We start from the raw sequence: 17694 nt of genomic DNA, 5'->3' as shown, positions 1-17694 counted from the left end.
GTATTCTCCAAGTCCCAATAAATGCACTTGGGAGTTCAAAGGTATGAGGGAGAAGGGATGAACCTTGGTCTCTCTGCAGCTCAGTCCCCCTGCCACTCACCATGCAGCCAGGCCTGTCCCTGGGGAGGATGTCCCAATGGCGCAGGGAGTAGGGATGAGATTAGAAATTACTAGCAGAAGGGAATTTTAGAAATTCTGTAAATATGGGACCTGAACAACATACTCTTAAATAATCAATGGGTTAAAGAAGAAATCACAAATGTAAATTAGAAAATTCTTATAGATAAGTGAAAGCAAAGACACAATGTAGTGAAACTTGTGGGATGTAGTTAAATCTGTACTTAAAGGGGGATTTTTAGCTATTAATGCTTTTATTAGCAAAAGAAAATCTCAAATCAGTAACCTAACTTTTTACCTTAAAACATTAGTAAAAGAAGAGTGAACTGAACCCAAAATGAGAAGGAAGAAAATACTAAAGACTAGAGCAGAAAGAAAAAAAATAATAAAGACTAGAGCAGAAGGAAGTGGAATACAGAATAGAAAAACAATGGAGATAAATCAATGAAAACAAAAATTGGTCTTTTGAAAATATCAACAAAATAGACAAACATTTACCTATCTAACTGGTAGAAGAAAACTGAGAGAGAACCAGTATTCACTTTAGAGAAATAAAAAGAACTATAGAGAAGCATTATTAAAAATTTTATATTAACAAATTGGATAACCTAATATGGAAGGATACTAGGAAGACACATAGTACCAAATTAACTAAAGAAGAAATAGGAACTTTGAAATGACCTATAACAAGAAAAGAGATTGTATTAGTAGTAAAACATTTTCTACAAAGAAAAGCCTGTGCCCATATGGCTTCACTGGTAAATTCTACCAAAAGTTTAAAGAATTAACAGTAATTCTGCATAATCTCTTCAAGAATATGGAAAAGGAGGGAACATTTTCCAACTAGTTATTAGAGGCCAGTATTACTTTGACTAAAAACCAAAGATATCATTTAAAAAAAGAGACAAATATTCTTTATGAATATATATGGAAAAATATGCAATAAAAATACTACCAATTAAGGTCAGCAGATGGCATGGTAGTTAGGGTGCTGAACTCCCACATGGCCAACTGCAGTTCAAGTCCTGAACCTGATGGCTTGCTTTCTCACTTTTCCTCTCACTGTCTGTCTGTCTCTGGCAAGCACATGTGTCCTAGAACAAATTACTACTACTAATAATAGATGAAATAATTCTTAAAAAAATTACCAATCAGATAATAGCAATGTATGAAAAGGATTATACATCATGATTTAGTAGGATTTATTTGAGGAAAGCAATGTTGGTTTGACATAAAAAATTAATTGATATGATACGCTATATTAATAGAATTAAGTTCAAGAAAACATGTTATTATTTCAATAGATGCAGAAAAGCACTTGACAGATTCAAACAATGCTTTATGATAAAAAGTTCACAACACTAGGAATATTTTCTCAGTCTGATGAAGGGCTTCTGTGAGATCTATAGCTAACACCATACTTAATGATGAAAAATTGTTTTCCTCCTAAAATAAGGAACAAGGCAAGGCTTTCTCCTTTTGTCACATTTATTCATTTATTATCCTAGAGGTTCTAGCTAAGGCAATCAAGAAAAAGAAATAAAAGTCATCCATATTTGAAAAGAATAAATAAAACTGTCTCTATTCATAGATGGCATGATTTTGTATGTGAAAAACTCTAAGCACTTCACTCACATACACACACACAGAACTAATAAGTTCAGCAAAGTGACAGTATACAAGATAAATAAGCAAAAATAAATTGCATTTCTATGCACAATTGAGAGTCTGAAAATAACATTAAGAAAATAGTTTCATTTACAGTAGTGTAAAAATACTTAGGAATGAATCTAACAAAAGACATTCAACGCTCATATACTCAGAAAATGACAAAACATTGTTAAAAAGAAATGAAATATCTAAATAATGGAAAGGCATCTCATGTTTATCGATTGGAAGACTTAATATTTTTAAAATGGCAATGCTTCCCCCGTTAATCTGCAGATTCAGTGCAATCTCTATGAAAACCACAACTACCTTCTCCTGCTGCCCCTAGAAATTGAAAAGTTGATTCTAAAATTCATATGGAAATGTAAGTGACCCAGAATAGCCAAGGTAATCTTGAAAAAGAAAAACAAGTTAAAGGATTCAGAATTGGAGAAGAAAAGTGTTGGCGTTCTCCCCCAGGCTTGGTTCTAGCTATAGAAGAAGTGGAAAGAATGAGACAAAGAGATATAGTAGAAATGGACATAGGCAGCCTGAGCCTAGGTAGCCCAAGCAAGTTGTGCCACCCAGACAAACTGGGAGTCTTTATTTATAATACAAGAAGACACTACACGTGTATATTTTACAACACTTCGTAGATTCATTGCTAGGTTACAGACAATAAGAAGCAGATAACAAATCTATAAGGGCTTAGTCATACTGGGCCAGATGTATCCCTTGGTGAAAATCCCATCAAGAGAAAGTCCCATTATCTTCTTTTCTAATGGAGAGAAGTCTAGCTGTAGGTGTGGGGAAAAAGGCTAAAGAACTTCTCCATAAGGAGTGCACCATCACAACAAGAGAAGGCTAAAGAACCTTTCAGATGCAGAGCAGGGATTGGACTTTGCTAATTGGGGTCAAGGTGTCTCTTGACTTCCATCAGATGTGTCTGTTGGAAAGCCCCTAGCAATCTCCACCCTTTGCTTTGTCTGCAGCGAGGGTCAAGGAAAGGACAAGTTACAAGGTTCTGCCAAAGCCCAAAAGGATAGGTGGTGTTTGCTCAGAGCATGTCCCCACACCTCATGTTCTCTCTCTAAACGTGTCCCCACAGAAAAGGCAGAGGCATTTCAGGAAGACGTGTGAATAAAGGCAAAGGCAGAAAATCTTGCACCAGTGCTGCCCAAGACATGGCTTAGTAATTTGCAGAGTTGTGTATTTATGGCTCAGCTGAATCTGGGGTCCATGTTATTGCAAGGTACCTACAAAGGGCTTTAGAATATATTTCATATTAGGCAGTGGGCAGCAGAAGAGTGTCAAAACAGTCATAAGTTGGAATTAATTCTTTGTTCCTTTAACAACTTGGGCAAGTCATTGGCTTTTCAGACTTGCCCCTCAGATTTCTTTTCTGCAAAACTGGGATATTGAAATCAACTTGGGCACAGGGGTGCTATGAAGATTAAGTGATCTAGTGCATGTAATGCCTAATGGGTCAGCTCAGACTAGAGAACTAGAGAAGCTGCTTCTCTGATAGTTTCCATGTATTACCCTTGCATTGGTACTTCAATGTGGTTGTGTTCCTGAAGTACCCAGAGAATTCTTTGAAGAATCTAAATTCTAGGAGCACAAGGATCAGCCCCAGGGTGGTGCCTAAAAATTTCCATGTTTGGGGACCAGTAGATGGCATAATGGTTACATCACTGGACTCCCATGTAGTTGACTGCAGTTTGAGTCTCAGACCTGGTGGCTTAACTAATGCCAGGCACATGTGCACCCAAAAGCCCAAGAGGAGAAGGGATTGCGATATGCCACCCCCTGTTGGGTAATTTATTGCTTTCTGTCTCTCCGTCTCTCTGGTGAGCACACACGCCCTATAGCAAAAATCTCTCTCTAAATTTTTTTCCATGTTTGACAGATTCTCTCAGTGATTATGATGCAGCCACCTGTTTTTGGCTTGCACAACAGTGTGTGATATTCACTTCCTTAGCCCTTTTACATGAGATTGTGGGCCACTAGGTAACATCTGGTGCCCTCTGGTCTTTGTCAGCTTCCATGTTCTGTTGCTTGGAAGATGGTCTGTAGACCCTACTCTGATCAAAATATAATTACCAGTGGCCTAGGGCTCCTGTGTATGAAGTTGACCATTTGGTTCTTAGGCAGCCTCTGGCTCTTCAGAGTGATCTCATTTAGTTAGTATTTGAGAGATTCTCTGCATGTGTACTTAAGCCAGAGCTCCTTAACTTTGTTCACATTTTTATTTATCTCTTTATTAATATAAAGTGTCTTTTTCTTTACAATGGGTGGTGTAGTTCCAACTGGTCTATTAATTCAGGGCTGTTTTATTTGTACTAATTCTTTATCAGTGGCCATACCCATTATAGTAAAAAATGATTTTCTGTTAATTATCAGTGCTATTATTCAGTTTTTGTCATTATTGATGCATTTACCTTTTCATTATAGTGGTCCATAGTAGATGGAAAGATCTCTCTTTTAGGAGAAAGTTACTATTGGGCCTTAAAAAGTGTGTCTGTCAGATTTACTTTGCTTGTATTTCATTTTTAAAAAAATTTTTTTACATTATTTATTTATTTTCTTTCTATTTATTTATTTATTTATTTATTTATTTAAAAAAAATTTTTCCTGGACCTGGTGGCTTAAACTCATGCCGGGCGCGTGTGCGTGCATGCCCAAGATCCTGAGAGGAGAATGGAGAAGGGATTGCGGTGTGACCATCCCCCCTGGGGGGTGATTTCTCGCTTTCTGTCTCTCTCTGTCTGTCTGGCGAGCGCACGTGCCCTATAGCAAAAAAAAAACCTCTCCAAAAAAAAAAAATCTTCAACCGATAACACCACACCTCCCCATCCCATCAATGCTCTGCCTTCATATCCTTCCTCCAAATGTCCTTCCTTAGGCCCCACTCTTCCACACACACCACGTCTGGCATTCACACCCATCTTTTGCGTTTGTATAACCTTTAGTCAATCAGTTTCAGTCATAGAGTGCAGACACTTGGTATATGTTAAGTGGGGACATACAATGTCTCTCATTCATAGCCTGGCTTGTTTCACTCAGCAGTAACTCTTCCATATTCTTCCACTTTCTGTCAAAAGCCAGGGTTTGGTTGGTTTTTATGGCTGAATAGTATTCCATAGAATATATGTGCCACAGTTTTCAATCCATTCATCCATACGGGGCATTTGCGTTGGTTCCATGTCTTAGCAATCATGAATAGTGCCGCAACACATTGATGTGCAAGCACTTTTCCAATGAAGAATTCTTCTATCCTTTGGGTAGATACCGAAAAGTCAGATGGCTGGATCATATGGTAGTTCTATTTGTTAATTTTGAGGACTCTCCAAATTATTCTCCACAGTGGCTGGACCAATTTACATTCCCACCAGCAGTGTAAAAGAGTTTCCCTTTCACCACACCCCTGCCAACACTTACCATTTTTTGTTTTTTTAATCTTAGACATTCTGACTGGGGTTAGGTGGTACCTCACTGTTGTTTTGATCTGCATTTCCCTTATGATGAGGGATGTTGAGCATTTTTTCATAAGTATATGAAAAACAATTTGGAGATTCCTCAAAAACCTACAAATAAAACTACCATATGATCCAGCAATCCCACTCCTCTTCCATAAGTATATGAAAAAATGCTCGTATTTCATTTTTATGGTCTTATGTTGTTTGAAAATTCTGATTGGGTACAAACAAAATCATAGGTTTCATCTAGTTTGACTGCTTGGTCTTTGTCACCATTTTGCATGGTCAGAATATTATTTTGATTCTCTATCTTATTCACACATAATTAATTTTTAAAATGGGGAATGAGAAAGAGGTAAATGGTACTAAAAAGATCAAAAAGTTTAATTTGCTACTGGCTGCTCTTTCATGCAAAAAAACAAAGTAAAACAATTTATGGTAAGCTGCTGATTTCATTGGTTTCTTGGTGAGAGAAAATTATTTAAACCTACTTCCTAGTCCTGTGCAGAAGAAGATGCATTTTGTAAACATGTAAATTTCTATATCCAAGGTACTTATATAGCTTCTAGTTCCTTGGTTCTCCTTGGATCCCCAGCCATATGCATGCCTCAAATTACATTGATGGGTGGTTATTGTGATGCTGTTTGTTGTGCTGGGGGTGTTTTCATAGCATTGGTTGGTGGGGGTTGCAGAGGTGGTGATAGGTCCTAAAATAGATGAGTTATTAATATAATAGAAATAAATGTTCCATTCATCCCATCTAGACTTGGGCATGGACCTCTTTAATTTCTTCTTGGTGGTATGTTGCTTCCCCCCATGGAAGTATTGGATTGATTAGTGGGCAGCCCTTTCCTTCTCTTCTGTTTGCCTTATTCTTTCATCTGTTCACCCTCTTGCATCTTGTCTATCATTTATTCTGTCATGTTTCCCCTTCTACCTGCTCTTAGAGATCAGTATTCTAATTTTTTTTTTTTGGAGAGGTTTTTGCTATAGGGCGCGTGTGCTTGCCAGACAGAGAGACAGAGAGAGATAGAGAGACAGAAAGCGAGAAATCACCCTCCCCCAGGGGGGATGGTCACACCGCAATCCCTTTTCCTCCATTCTCCTCTCAGGATCTTGGGCACGCACGCACATGTGCCCAGTGTGAGTTTAAGCCACCAGGTCCGGGACGCGAACCGTGGGCGACTACGTGGGAGTCCAGCAACATAGCCATTACACTAACTGCTGGTCCCAGAGATCAGCATTCTTATTCTTACCTTTTTGTTTTCTAAACTTCACATTTATGCTCTTGGAAAAGACTCCTAGGTTTCCAAGAGGAAGGTGGGAGGGAGTTGGCAGTAAATAGCACTGGTTGCGAAGAATGACTTGAAAAGATACATGTAAGCCCTTCTGATTGGTGGAGGAATTCATTTATTGTCTTTTTGGTATCACTCATGATAAATTGGGATGGAATAGTTAATAATACCCAATCATGGATTCTGCTCAAAAAGAACTATGTTGAGCAATAAAGAGTTTTGAAAATTTGTTTAGTAATCACTATGTTTTCCAATTTTGTCTCTTTTCTTGCTTGGAAAAATTGTGAAATTGCCTTTCTTGAGGGTTAAAAGTGTTTGAATATCAGCAATTTTATTATTATTATTTTTTTCGGAGAGGTTTTTGCTATAGGGCATGTGCGCTTACCAGACAGAGAGAGACAGAGAGATAGAAAGCGAGAAATCACCCCCCAGGAGGGATGGCCACGCCGTAATCCCTTCTCCTACATTCTCCTCTCGGGATCTTGGGCATGCACGCACACATGCCTGGTGTGAGTTTAAGCCACCGGGTCCAGGGCTCGAACCGCGGTTGACTACGTGGGAGTCCAGCGACATAGCCATTATGCTAACTGCTTGTCCCAATATCAGCAGTTTTATAGGATTCAACCTAATGATAACAGGCATCCTGTGGTTTCTATCCTACTAGCATCTGGGAGGAAAATTTATGACCATTCTACCACCTAATAAGTAATCTTTCTGTTGGAGAAGAAAGTAATATTGACATTTTTGAAACAAAGCTTTCTTCAAGATTTAATTAATTTTGATATTACTAATATTGTGGGATACATAGTTTTCTGTTTTTTCTTTTAATTTCTTCTAAAGTTGAAGAAAAATGTGACAGAGAATAAATTTGCTATAGTTAAAGAAGATTAAGATCTATAAAATGTACATAATTATTCATGTATCAGAGGTATTCTTCCCCTGACAAAGCTATTTCTTAAGTCCTTAAGATACTTCATTTATATGGTGTATTTAAGAATCAGTTTTCAGATCGTTAACTACTTGAGGGATTAAGATAGGAAGAAAATTGAAGTCCTGTAATCCATTGAAGATAAATCTGAAAATAAGATTAAGTATCTCTAAAATCCTAGATTTAGCCAATGGGAAAAATGGTGAGTTTATGAAACAACTCCAGTTATGTAGAATTTATTTGTGAGACAGTTACTGTGTGGATTTAAGTATGCCTGAACTCACTTTACTCTTTACTGATAAGTAATATATGAAGTTACTGTTTATATTTTGTGAACCTTTATCCTTTCTTCTGAAATTTTTCATATCTTTTTATTTTGAAGGTTTCCACAGCTGGATTGTCTACTCTTGTCACCAATGGCAGTGAAACTTGTTTTCCGGGGTTCAGGGTGAGTTTATGTGAATTTTCTACTTGATGTATTATATTCCATTTGACTTGAGTCCATAATTGCCTCTTAAATGTTGTTTAATACTTCCTGGTACTCAAAATAAACAGCAGTTGCTAAATTTTTGAAATGATATTAATATTATTATTAAAAAGTAAATAAAAATGAATTCTCTTAGGAAAGCATAATTATAGTTTGCTTTTTTATTTTAAATGTGAGAGGTATATTTAGACATGGAAACTCAAGTTCAAGCAACACGTTTTGCTAATGATTTTAAATTTGTGGAGTGTGTCTAAAATAGACATCTCTTTTTAGATGGTAATTAATCTTTTATTGCAACAAAACATTATCATGTTATTAACATGTGTTAACTAATATCAACGAATGGAAATAGGACAAGAGGATGAAGGAGTATTTGGGGGACAGCTTTGGGTAGGGAGTTATGCTTCATAACTGAAATTACTAAGAGAAAAAGACCAGATTGGAGGGAAAAAGTTAATGCAGTATGAACAGAGTTTATTTAAGAGCAGAAGCGTTAGTGAACAGCCAAGACCATAGAAAGTTTAAAACACTTGAGAGAAGCTTTTTTGAAGGCTGCTGCTAGCCCATATGGCACTTTGTGCAAATTAGACAAAGGCATCCCTTCCACAAGACATTTTATTTCCATCTGATGGAAAATTGTTGAACTATACTGATTTTTAGAACAAGACATTTTATTGCCATATGTTAGGAAATTGTAATATAAATAATCAAATTACTCATCTTTAAATCATTGAAGTTTTAATAAAAATGAAAACAATTTTTAAAATTATAGAGGTGCTTATGAAACGACATTGTCCCCTTAAATGAAGGTGCCCTTGCACAGCACACAACTTAAACAACCAGTGGGCTAGCTCTGTGGTTTTGGGATTCAACTTACGAAAGACTTTCTTTTATTATTTATTTTAAATTTTATTTATTATTATTTTAAAAATTTTTGTAAGGCACTTGTGCTCACAGAGAGTGATAGAGAGAGAGAGAAAGAGAGGGAGAGAGAGAGGGAAAAGTGAGAAAGCAAGGTGCCAGGTCTGGGACTTGAACTACTGTTAGCCATGTGAGAGTCTAGTGCCTACCTGCTGGCCCCTCTAGACTTTTTAAAAGTGAGGCTTTTTATGAACAGGGGTTGGAGATGAGAAATAAGAGTTTCAAGTATGGCTTTGATTGGAACTAGATGACTCAGAAGAAACTTATAAGGGGCATAGTAGCTTCTATAATTTTGGGACCTGAAAGGGGTAGCCTGCATTTTCTAGAAATAAACTAGGAAATAAAAATTTGTACTAAAAATTTGTAAATTATGTTTTAAATCTAATTTATGACTGAGTCCTTGCAATTTGGTGATATATAATATGTACTTTCAAATTTCCCACACATTAATAAAGCAAGCTCTATTTTGTAGATTGCCACCTCTGTGTTATTCTTATTCTCAGAGACTGTTTAAACTTTAATTTCTTTTTTCCAGTAAAAGGGAATTGCTTTCAGAATGTTGAGTGTGTTCATAATGGATAATTCTTTCTTAATTAGTCTTCTCATGAAACAAAAGGCTGTTTTGGTGTTAATACTTGGTAGATTTTGACTGACAAATGCAAGGCAGGGGGCTGCAGCAATATTTTGAGGCCAGATATAGGGCTGCAGGTGGAGTATGTGACTGGTGATTGACAAGTTACCGAGGCAAAAAGAACCACTATAGGAAAGCATCTTAGCAATGTGGAGAGGGGGTGGCCGTGGAGGTTATGGTAGCTGGAGTCATGGGTGATGGTGGTGGGTGGTTAGGATAGTGAAGGCAGCTGGGGTGGCTTTGGTGGAGGCCTGTCAGCACCTACCATGGCACTGAGGACTCATTGAAGGACAGATATAGCAGATGGAAAAGATGCCAGGCCCTAGACACAAAAGATATGGACCAAGAAAAAGCTTTAGCTTGGTGCTGAGGACAGAATTGATCTGAGGGAAATCCAAGGGGCCTCTTCTTTGTGGAATGCTAAGGTATTTTTCTTTTTGTATCACTTATTCAACTCCCTTTATCCCCTGAAGTATATAGCACCTTACCTTCCTAAAAACAGTAGTAAGGAGACCTCAGAAAATAGCTGTAATTCCAGTGAAAGTGGGTATCAATTTCTCATACTCCTCATAGCTCACATTTCTCTCTCATGGTGAGTTCTTAATACTCGGAGTATATTGAGTCATCGGAAAAGTTGTACACATTTTTGCATAAAAAAATATGTCATGACTTTTCTGGCAACCCAGTACAGAACCATGATCAATTAAGAGGACTATTTTTGAGATTTAGGGCCAAAGACCCTGGTGTTATTTATATCTGAAACCTTCCCTGTATCTGTGTACCCACCTCCCCAACATGTAAATGATCTATGTTTTGAAGAAAGAAATTACATAAATTAAAAAAAAATAGTGGAGGGACAGAAGGAAACAGGGGAAAGAGAATAGGGAGGGCTTCTATTAATTAATCTCCCTCACCCCCTTGGAGAAGGTCCAAGCTGTCTACTTTAATTCATGAATGTTATGTCTGATTTTTTTAAAGAATTATTTAACTTTATGTATTTATTTATGTATTATTTTAATTTGTCTAGAGAGGGACAGATTGAAAGAGAGAGAGAGAAAGAGAAAGTGAGAAAGCAAGCCACCAGGTCCAGGACTTGAACCATAGTAGACTATGGGAGTCCAGCACCTTTAACCACCATGCCACCTGCCAGCCCCAATGTCTGATTTTTTCTTTGCTTTTAGAATGCCAAGGAAAGAGAGAGAATGTGAAATATTTTGGATCTGACATTTGGCACCTGTGATACTGAACTAATAATTTGTGTTTCATTTTTCATTACCTTTCAGTGGACAGAATGAAAATCAGTATTAAAAAACTGGGTGGAGGCTGGCAAGTGGCGTAGTGGTTGGGGGTGCTTAACTCCCACATGGCTGACTGTGGTCCAAGTCTTGGACCTGGCAACTTGCCTTTTCACTGTCTCTCTCTGTCTCTCTCTCTCACTCACTCACTCACTCACTTACTCACTCTGTTCCTCTCTGGTCAAATTGAAATAAATAAATGAGTACATAAAGTTAAATAAAATAATTCTTTAAAAAAACACCAAGGTGTATTCATGAAAACACTAGCTTAATGAATGTGAAAATGAAACAGAATGACAGGTTTGATGATGATCTGGCATTCTCACTGTCACTGATCTTCATAATTTTTGGATTGAAATATTTTATCACTGTATAGTCTAAATAATTGTCCTAATTGTTTTTAAGACAAGATCCTTTATGTTGACTAGGTAAAGATGTATGTACTCTATAGCAAGAGAGAGCTAGACCTAGAGTAGCTGTTTAAAAGGAAATTCGTGGGTTACCTGTTAAGGAGACTGTTAAGTTAGATATATTGTACTTGTGCTTACCACAGGCTTACTGGAATGGAATGACCTCACAGTGTTCAAATGCCAATGCTATCTACCGTGATTCAGTGCTGTGCTGAGCCTATAACCCCCATCGTCTCGTTTGCTCTTTACAGCAGCCTATAAGCAGGTGATGCCGTCCTTATTTCACATCTCCAGGTGGTCGCAAGTGGACCTAGGGTTCCAGCCAGACAGCCTCTCATCCCTAGAACCCTGGACTAGCTTCACTTTTTTGTTCAGTTTATTTCTTTCTTCCATGAGCAAGTCAGAGAGAGAGAGAGAGAGAGAGAGAGAGAGACAGACAGACAGACAGTTACACAGCACCCCCAACTCAGCCTTTGCCAAGCCTGGACTTGACCCTGGGACCTTCCCTAGTGTTTCCGTCTTGGGGAGAGTTGTGTGTTACTGCTGCAACCACTGTCCAGACCCCTACACTAGCTTCACTCTTAAAGGTCTTTTTCATGTCTCAAATTCTATGCTTTTCATACCAGCTTGTTTCATCCCTCAGAACTGCTTTAAAATTTAGTAGATAATTCTGTCATTAGAGGGCACCAGCTGAACAAGGCCAGAGGGATCCTAGAAATAAATTTGTACCACAAAATGAGATGTGAGGAAATTGTTGGTTATAATTTGTTTTCCAGAGTCCTTAGGGTTTTTTTCAAAGGCTATGTTTTTTTTATTTTTTTTCCCTTTCCTCTACAGACGGTTCTGTGATTCTGAAATATCTAAATATCAAATCGGACTGAAATACCCTTAGATTTGGAGTATGTGAGAACACTCAGCAGTGTATATATCTTATTTTCTGCTTTAAAATTATCCTCATGAATAGATTAGAAGCAACAGGATCTCAGAATGTATTATTTCAGGGAGGTTGAAGTTAATCTTTTCCCTAATCCATCTTTTCCTTAGGCAGAAAACAGGAGGAAAAAAAAGGCCAAATTCATTTTAATATTTAAATCCATAGATTTAGAGCCCAGAATTTTAGGAAATTGGTTATTGGGGTGGGGGAAATGGGAAGGCAGATTCAATAAATCTCTCACGTGGGCAATTCTATTAAGATGATAGAAGCCACATAAGCTTCTTTGTCCATTTTTAAATAGCGCATAAAACTGTGCAATTTTCCATATGCTGTTCTCTCATATGTATTGCTGTCTAGCTGCTGTAGAAAGGAATTAAACCTGTAGTTTGATACGAGGCCAGATTTTATTAAACTAGGTCATCAGGGCACGCATACTCAGGGCTGGGGCATGCCGGCACTGTGTCGTCTTTGGTAGTTAAATGGGTAAGCATGCCAGTAGGCAAACAACATGACTTTACTCCTGCTATTAGAAACCGATAGTGGGGGAACTATGTAATGTTTGAACATGCATCCACTTGATAATGAATTACAATGGGAATCCTGGAAAAGTTCCTGTGATAACCAAATTTTGTTAATGGAGTTCCTCCTACTTGAAATGTCACAGAAACTACAGATGAATTAAAAACAAATGACTTATTATTCAAATGTTTTATTACTTCAGCTTACACCTTTTTAATAAGTCACGGATTGTTCCTCTTCTCCCTTTAGAAACCATTCAGACCCTGAGCTGTTATGAGCCACGTAGCAATGATCTTAGGGTGGGACCTTGGGTTTTGCACAGAGATCTTTTGGAGATCCAGTTATAGTTTTTCTTATGAAAGTTTAGTTTGGTTCTGGCTGATGATAGGAGAATCACTGAAAAGGCTTCTAAAAATGGCTTTTAAGAACCTACTTTTGCAGGAACCAGCAGTTAGCGTAATGGCCATGTCGCTGGACTCCCACGTAGTCGACCGCGGTTCGTGTCCCGGACCCGGTGGCTTAAAACTCACGCCGGGCGCGTGTGCGTGCGTGCCCAAGATCCCAAGAGGAGAATGGAGGAGAAGGGATTGCGGCGTGACCATCCCCCCTGGGGGGGGATTTCTCGCTTTCTGTCTCTATGTCTCTCTCTGTCTGTCTGGCAAGCGCACGTGCCCTACAGTGAAAATCTCTCCAAAAAAAAAAAAAAAAGAACCTACTTTTGCCTGAAAAAGATTTATTTCATTGTTTATCATATTTATGTAGTTGTTTTCATTGATTTTTAAAATACCGTGTCTGTGTGTTTAATGTTCAGCTGCTAGTAAGGAGATGTTGCTCTTGATGCCTAGGTAGAAAGAATGGCCTTTCTAGAAGTAGCTGTCCACCCCATGTGGCCTGGGCAGCAGCTTTGGCACATGAGAAGGGAGGCCCAGGTCTGCAGCTTCTAATCTTGCTCTCGTAGGTTTCACTCATCACTAGAGTATGAACTCGATGAAGGCAGGTATTTTAACTGTGTATTTGCTATTATCCCGGCACTTTGACCAATGAATGCCTGATATGTTTGGGTCTACAGTAAATGTTCCTAGAATGAATGAAGCAACTCTCAAGCTGTGGATCTGGTAAACAGAATTCTTTTTCTGTCATCTCCAGTAGAGGAAAACAGAAGGATTGACATAGTTTTTCTGTTATTCTTTCAGCAGCACAGAGACATACCGAAAGATCAAGGCAACATTTACCTCATTTAAAAAACTGGAAGGAATGACATGTTTTATTCATGGTATATAGCTTACTTAATGGAAGGACTGGCTTTGTAGTAGAGTTCTAGATAAATATGGTTTCACTCTATTTTATTTGTTTATTTATTTTTGCTTAGACAACTTGTTATCCTTGCCATGAGGGATAAGATGGCGCCATCAGTGAGCCCTGAGCAAGGACAGTGTGGAGTTCGGTGTCATTGTGGGTCATGTCTTAGCTCTGGTATTATACAGTGAATGACCTTATTTATATCACAGTTTTTTACCTTAAAATGGGATGATGCTTGGCTTATAGCTCTGTAAGGCTTTTGTGAGAAAACAGGAGAGAACTGGTAATGTAACAGTGCAGAGCACCAAGTAAATGTTTGTTCCCACCCACTTTTTTCTAAATTTTAACTTCTTTCTTTTATGAGTGTGAGAGGGAGAGTCACGGAGTGCAGGCATCCCTAATAGGATCTAGACACAGTGATCCACTCCCAGCTTCCACCAGCCTTGGATCATGGGCATCCACATGCCTGGCATGCTCTTGGCAGTCTCCAGACTTGAACTGGGAACCTTTCCATTTGAGTCAGCCTTGTGCAGAGCATCATGTTTTATCACTATACCATTTGGCCCTAGTTTTCTTTTTCTTATAAAGTCTCCTTTAAAAAGTTGACCTTAACAGTTTTGCTACCTTACTGCCATTTTTAAAATTTAACATGTATTTATAAGGTTGTTTCATCTTTTTCTTCTTGTTAATATTCCTCCCTTGTCAGAATAAGGCATATTAGATAGAATTCTGAAAGGGAGTAGAGCTGCTTGAGTTATGATTTTGCATTGAGGAGCATGTGTAGGCATTTATGTAACTGTACTAATCTGAACTAGTTTGTTAATGAACCAGCATTCTTGAATGTGGGAGCCATGTGAGACACCACAGGGGAAATCTAGGCCACAGTTTTGAGGGCTACCTATCCAGGGCAGCTTTCTCTTCCGAGGTTAATTTAAAGGAATAGGAATTCTCTGTAATAACTAAAATACATGAAATAATTATATTGGAAACATTGACTAATTATCTAATTATACATTCTAAGATGCATTTCAGTTCACTCAGGCATTTTAACATTCAGTAGAGCATTCAGATGCACTTCTGAGTCCATCAAATCAAAAACGGTATGTCCTTTAAATATTTTCATCTTTTCTCTTTAGGAGAAATTAAATTATCCGGGCAGGTTAATCTCCATAGACTATTATCAATGTGTAAATAATATCCCATTTATGGTGCATTTTTAATAGACTGTCAGAGGAGCTCATGTTTTCTTCTGCTTCATGTAGAAGCAGTTCTTGTTATGCAGTCAAAAAACAAAGAAGTCTTTCATTTATTAAGAAAATGCACATTTAACAAAACCGATGCATTTTAATAGGAAAGGAGATCAGAACCACCTTCCTCCTTAAATCAGACAAAACAAAAATGAGAGTTTATGAACCTCACTGATTTGTCCTAGCTGCATGGCACCTCCTCATGCCTCATGGAAGATACCTCCTTCTACGCTACTCTGTAGTTAATTAGGAGCACATAGTATTTTGTTTTGGAATACTATGCCACGCCAGTGGTGTGATCTATGTCTCCTTTACTCCCAATATTATTTTGCAAAGTGCCTTATACTTCATGGGCTTTATAAATATTTGGTGTGTGAATGAGGATTCTCTGAACAAAACACAGAGGGCTGGATTTATTGTTCATGGTTCCCATAGTTTAAGATGGTGATGATGTGGGAGACTTAATATCCTTGATAGATCCTGGCCAAGCCGTTGCTCCGTACTTAGGATGGCAAGAGAAGCCTGCCAGAAATCCACCTAAGGTAACTATAGAGTCGGAAGGTACTGAAAACAGTATTGAAATGAACAATGTGGAGTTTCTGCTAGTAAAGTCGGGAGAGGTTTTTGCTATAGGGCACATGCGCTCGCCAGACAGACAGAGAGAGACAGGGAGATAGAAAGTGAGAAATCACCCCCAGGGGTTATGGCCATGCCGCAATCCCTTCTCCTCCATTCTCCTCTCGGGATCTTGGGCACGCACGCACACATGCCCAGTGTGAGTTTAAGCCACCGGGTCCGGGACATGAACCGCGGTCGACTACATGGGAGTCCAGCGACATAGCCATTATGCTAACTGCTGGTCCCCTGTGTGTCTCTTTGAATCTCCTTGTTGGCTCTAATGCAAAAGAGAAGGCGGGGGATAGAATAGAGTGTATGTTTTGCTTTCCACAGAGAAGCACAAGGCATTGTCATAGGAGCTCTGACTGGGCTTGTCAATGAGGAAGAAGAGGGAGGGTAAGTGATCCAAAAGAAAAGGCAAAGAGGTGCTCAGTGGTATACCAGGCCTAGATTAGCATCTAGAACACACCAGGGACAACTTCTGACTTCTTTCAATTCATAGCTTTCCTCCTCATTTATTGCTTGTACTTCATCTTCTGTTTTGTCATTGTTCTGGCAGGCGATTGGAAACGGACAAGGAACTGGTAGGGTGCTTTTGCAGGGCAGTCCTCATTTCCTTCCCTACAGGGTTCAATTTCTCCATCTGGGACTCTCTTATTAGCATCTTCCTAGACTTTCTTCCATCCTTGGCTTCTTCAACACCTGCCAGGCCCATCTTCTGTACTGTGTGAGGAAATCAGGCAGTAGTCCCAAAGATCGATGCCCCCTCAGTGTTCTACTTTCTAATGCCAGCTGGGGCTGGAATAGTTGCAGTCTCCATTGCCTGTCATCTGCAAGCTCAGCCCTGGGAGGAGAGCCGGGGGAGGAGAGTAGCTGGGCCTGCTCACCCCGGTAGACTGACATTTATCTGGGCTTTGTGCCTCGCCCAGGCACTGTTCTCTTATTATATGACTTCTCTGTACATCAGCCACCAGAATAATGTTCAGATTGTTTGCGGGAATGCAAAGCCCTTTACATATTCCATGTTTTATTCACCTTTCCTCCTATCTACTCCTTTTTTAGTTGAGGTGCATAATATTTATTGAATGCCTGTTTTGTGATGTCTGCTGTACTAGATGGTGAGAACACAGTAAAAATTACAGTTTGGATTCTGCTTTCTAAGAATGAATAATCTGATGGGACAGCTCAGTAGGTAAATGATTTCAAAAGAATGACTTAATGGAATGTGAGTAGAGCAGCACAGAAGTGGGCCTTACATACTTCTTCCTTTTCCTCTATCCTTCCTAAGCCACTCCTTTGTATATTAGGGAGTCAGTGACTATTGGTTTGATATCAGTGTTTTATTTTTGTAGTACTGTGTGGCAATAATTGCTGTTCTAGAAAATAATTAAAATTTTATTTTGCCCATTTATTTAGATTTGAATCAATAAGCTTTTCTGTTTTATTTTTCCTCTAGGGTGCATGTACTTGTGAGAAAGAGAAAGGGAGAAAGAGAGAGAATGAATGGAGAATGCATCCCCTAGGGGACATGACCACACTACAGTCTCTTCTCCTCCATTCTCCTCTTAGGATTTTGGTTACACACACATGCACATGCACGCGCACACGCACACACCTGGTGGTTTTTTAAGCTACTGGGCCTGGGACTTAAACCACACAGTCAGCCATGTGGGATCCAGCTGCTCCAACCACCATGCTACTGACTGGCCCAGGAAAATAATGTTGAATACTGTAAGAACTGCGATAGTGAGATTAAATTATATTGTTAGTGGTACCTAGTGTGGCATGAAAAAAAAATTAAGATTTTGGATCTGTTTTTGATAACAAGGGGGTGTAATTGTGGAGTTTAAAATAAAGTTCAATTAAT

General features: G+C 38.7%; 1 protein-coding gene across 1 annotated transcript in view; it reads left to right on the top strand.

The window, feature by feature from the left end:
• LOC102471653 (microtubule-associated tumor suppressor candidate 2) overlaps positions 1–17694 on the top strand; it is a 330024-nt gene that overhangs the window by 36742 nt on the left and 275588 nt on the right. Inside the window, exon 2 of the mRNA XM_006163906.3 lies at positions 7849–7914. The gene's annotated coding sequence lies outside the window, so the exon portion shown is untranslated. The remainder of the gene's footprint in view (positions 1–7848; positions 7915–17694) is intronic.

The sequence above is a fragment of the Tupaia chinensis genome, unplaced genomic scaffold (assembly GCF_000334495.1).
Source record: "Tupaia chinensis unplaced genomic scaffold, TupChi_1.0 Scaffold143565_1, whole genome shotgun sequence".
Lineage (NCBI taxonomy): Eukaryota > Metazoa > Chordata > Mammalia > Scandentia > Tupaiidae > Tupaia > Tupaia belangeri.
This window is presented reverse-complemented; position numbering and strand designations above follow the sequence as displayed.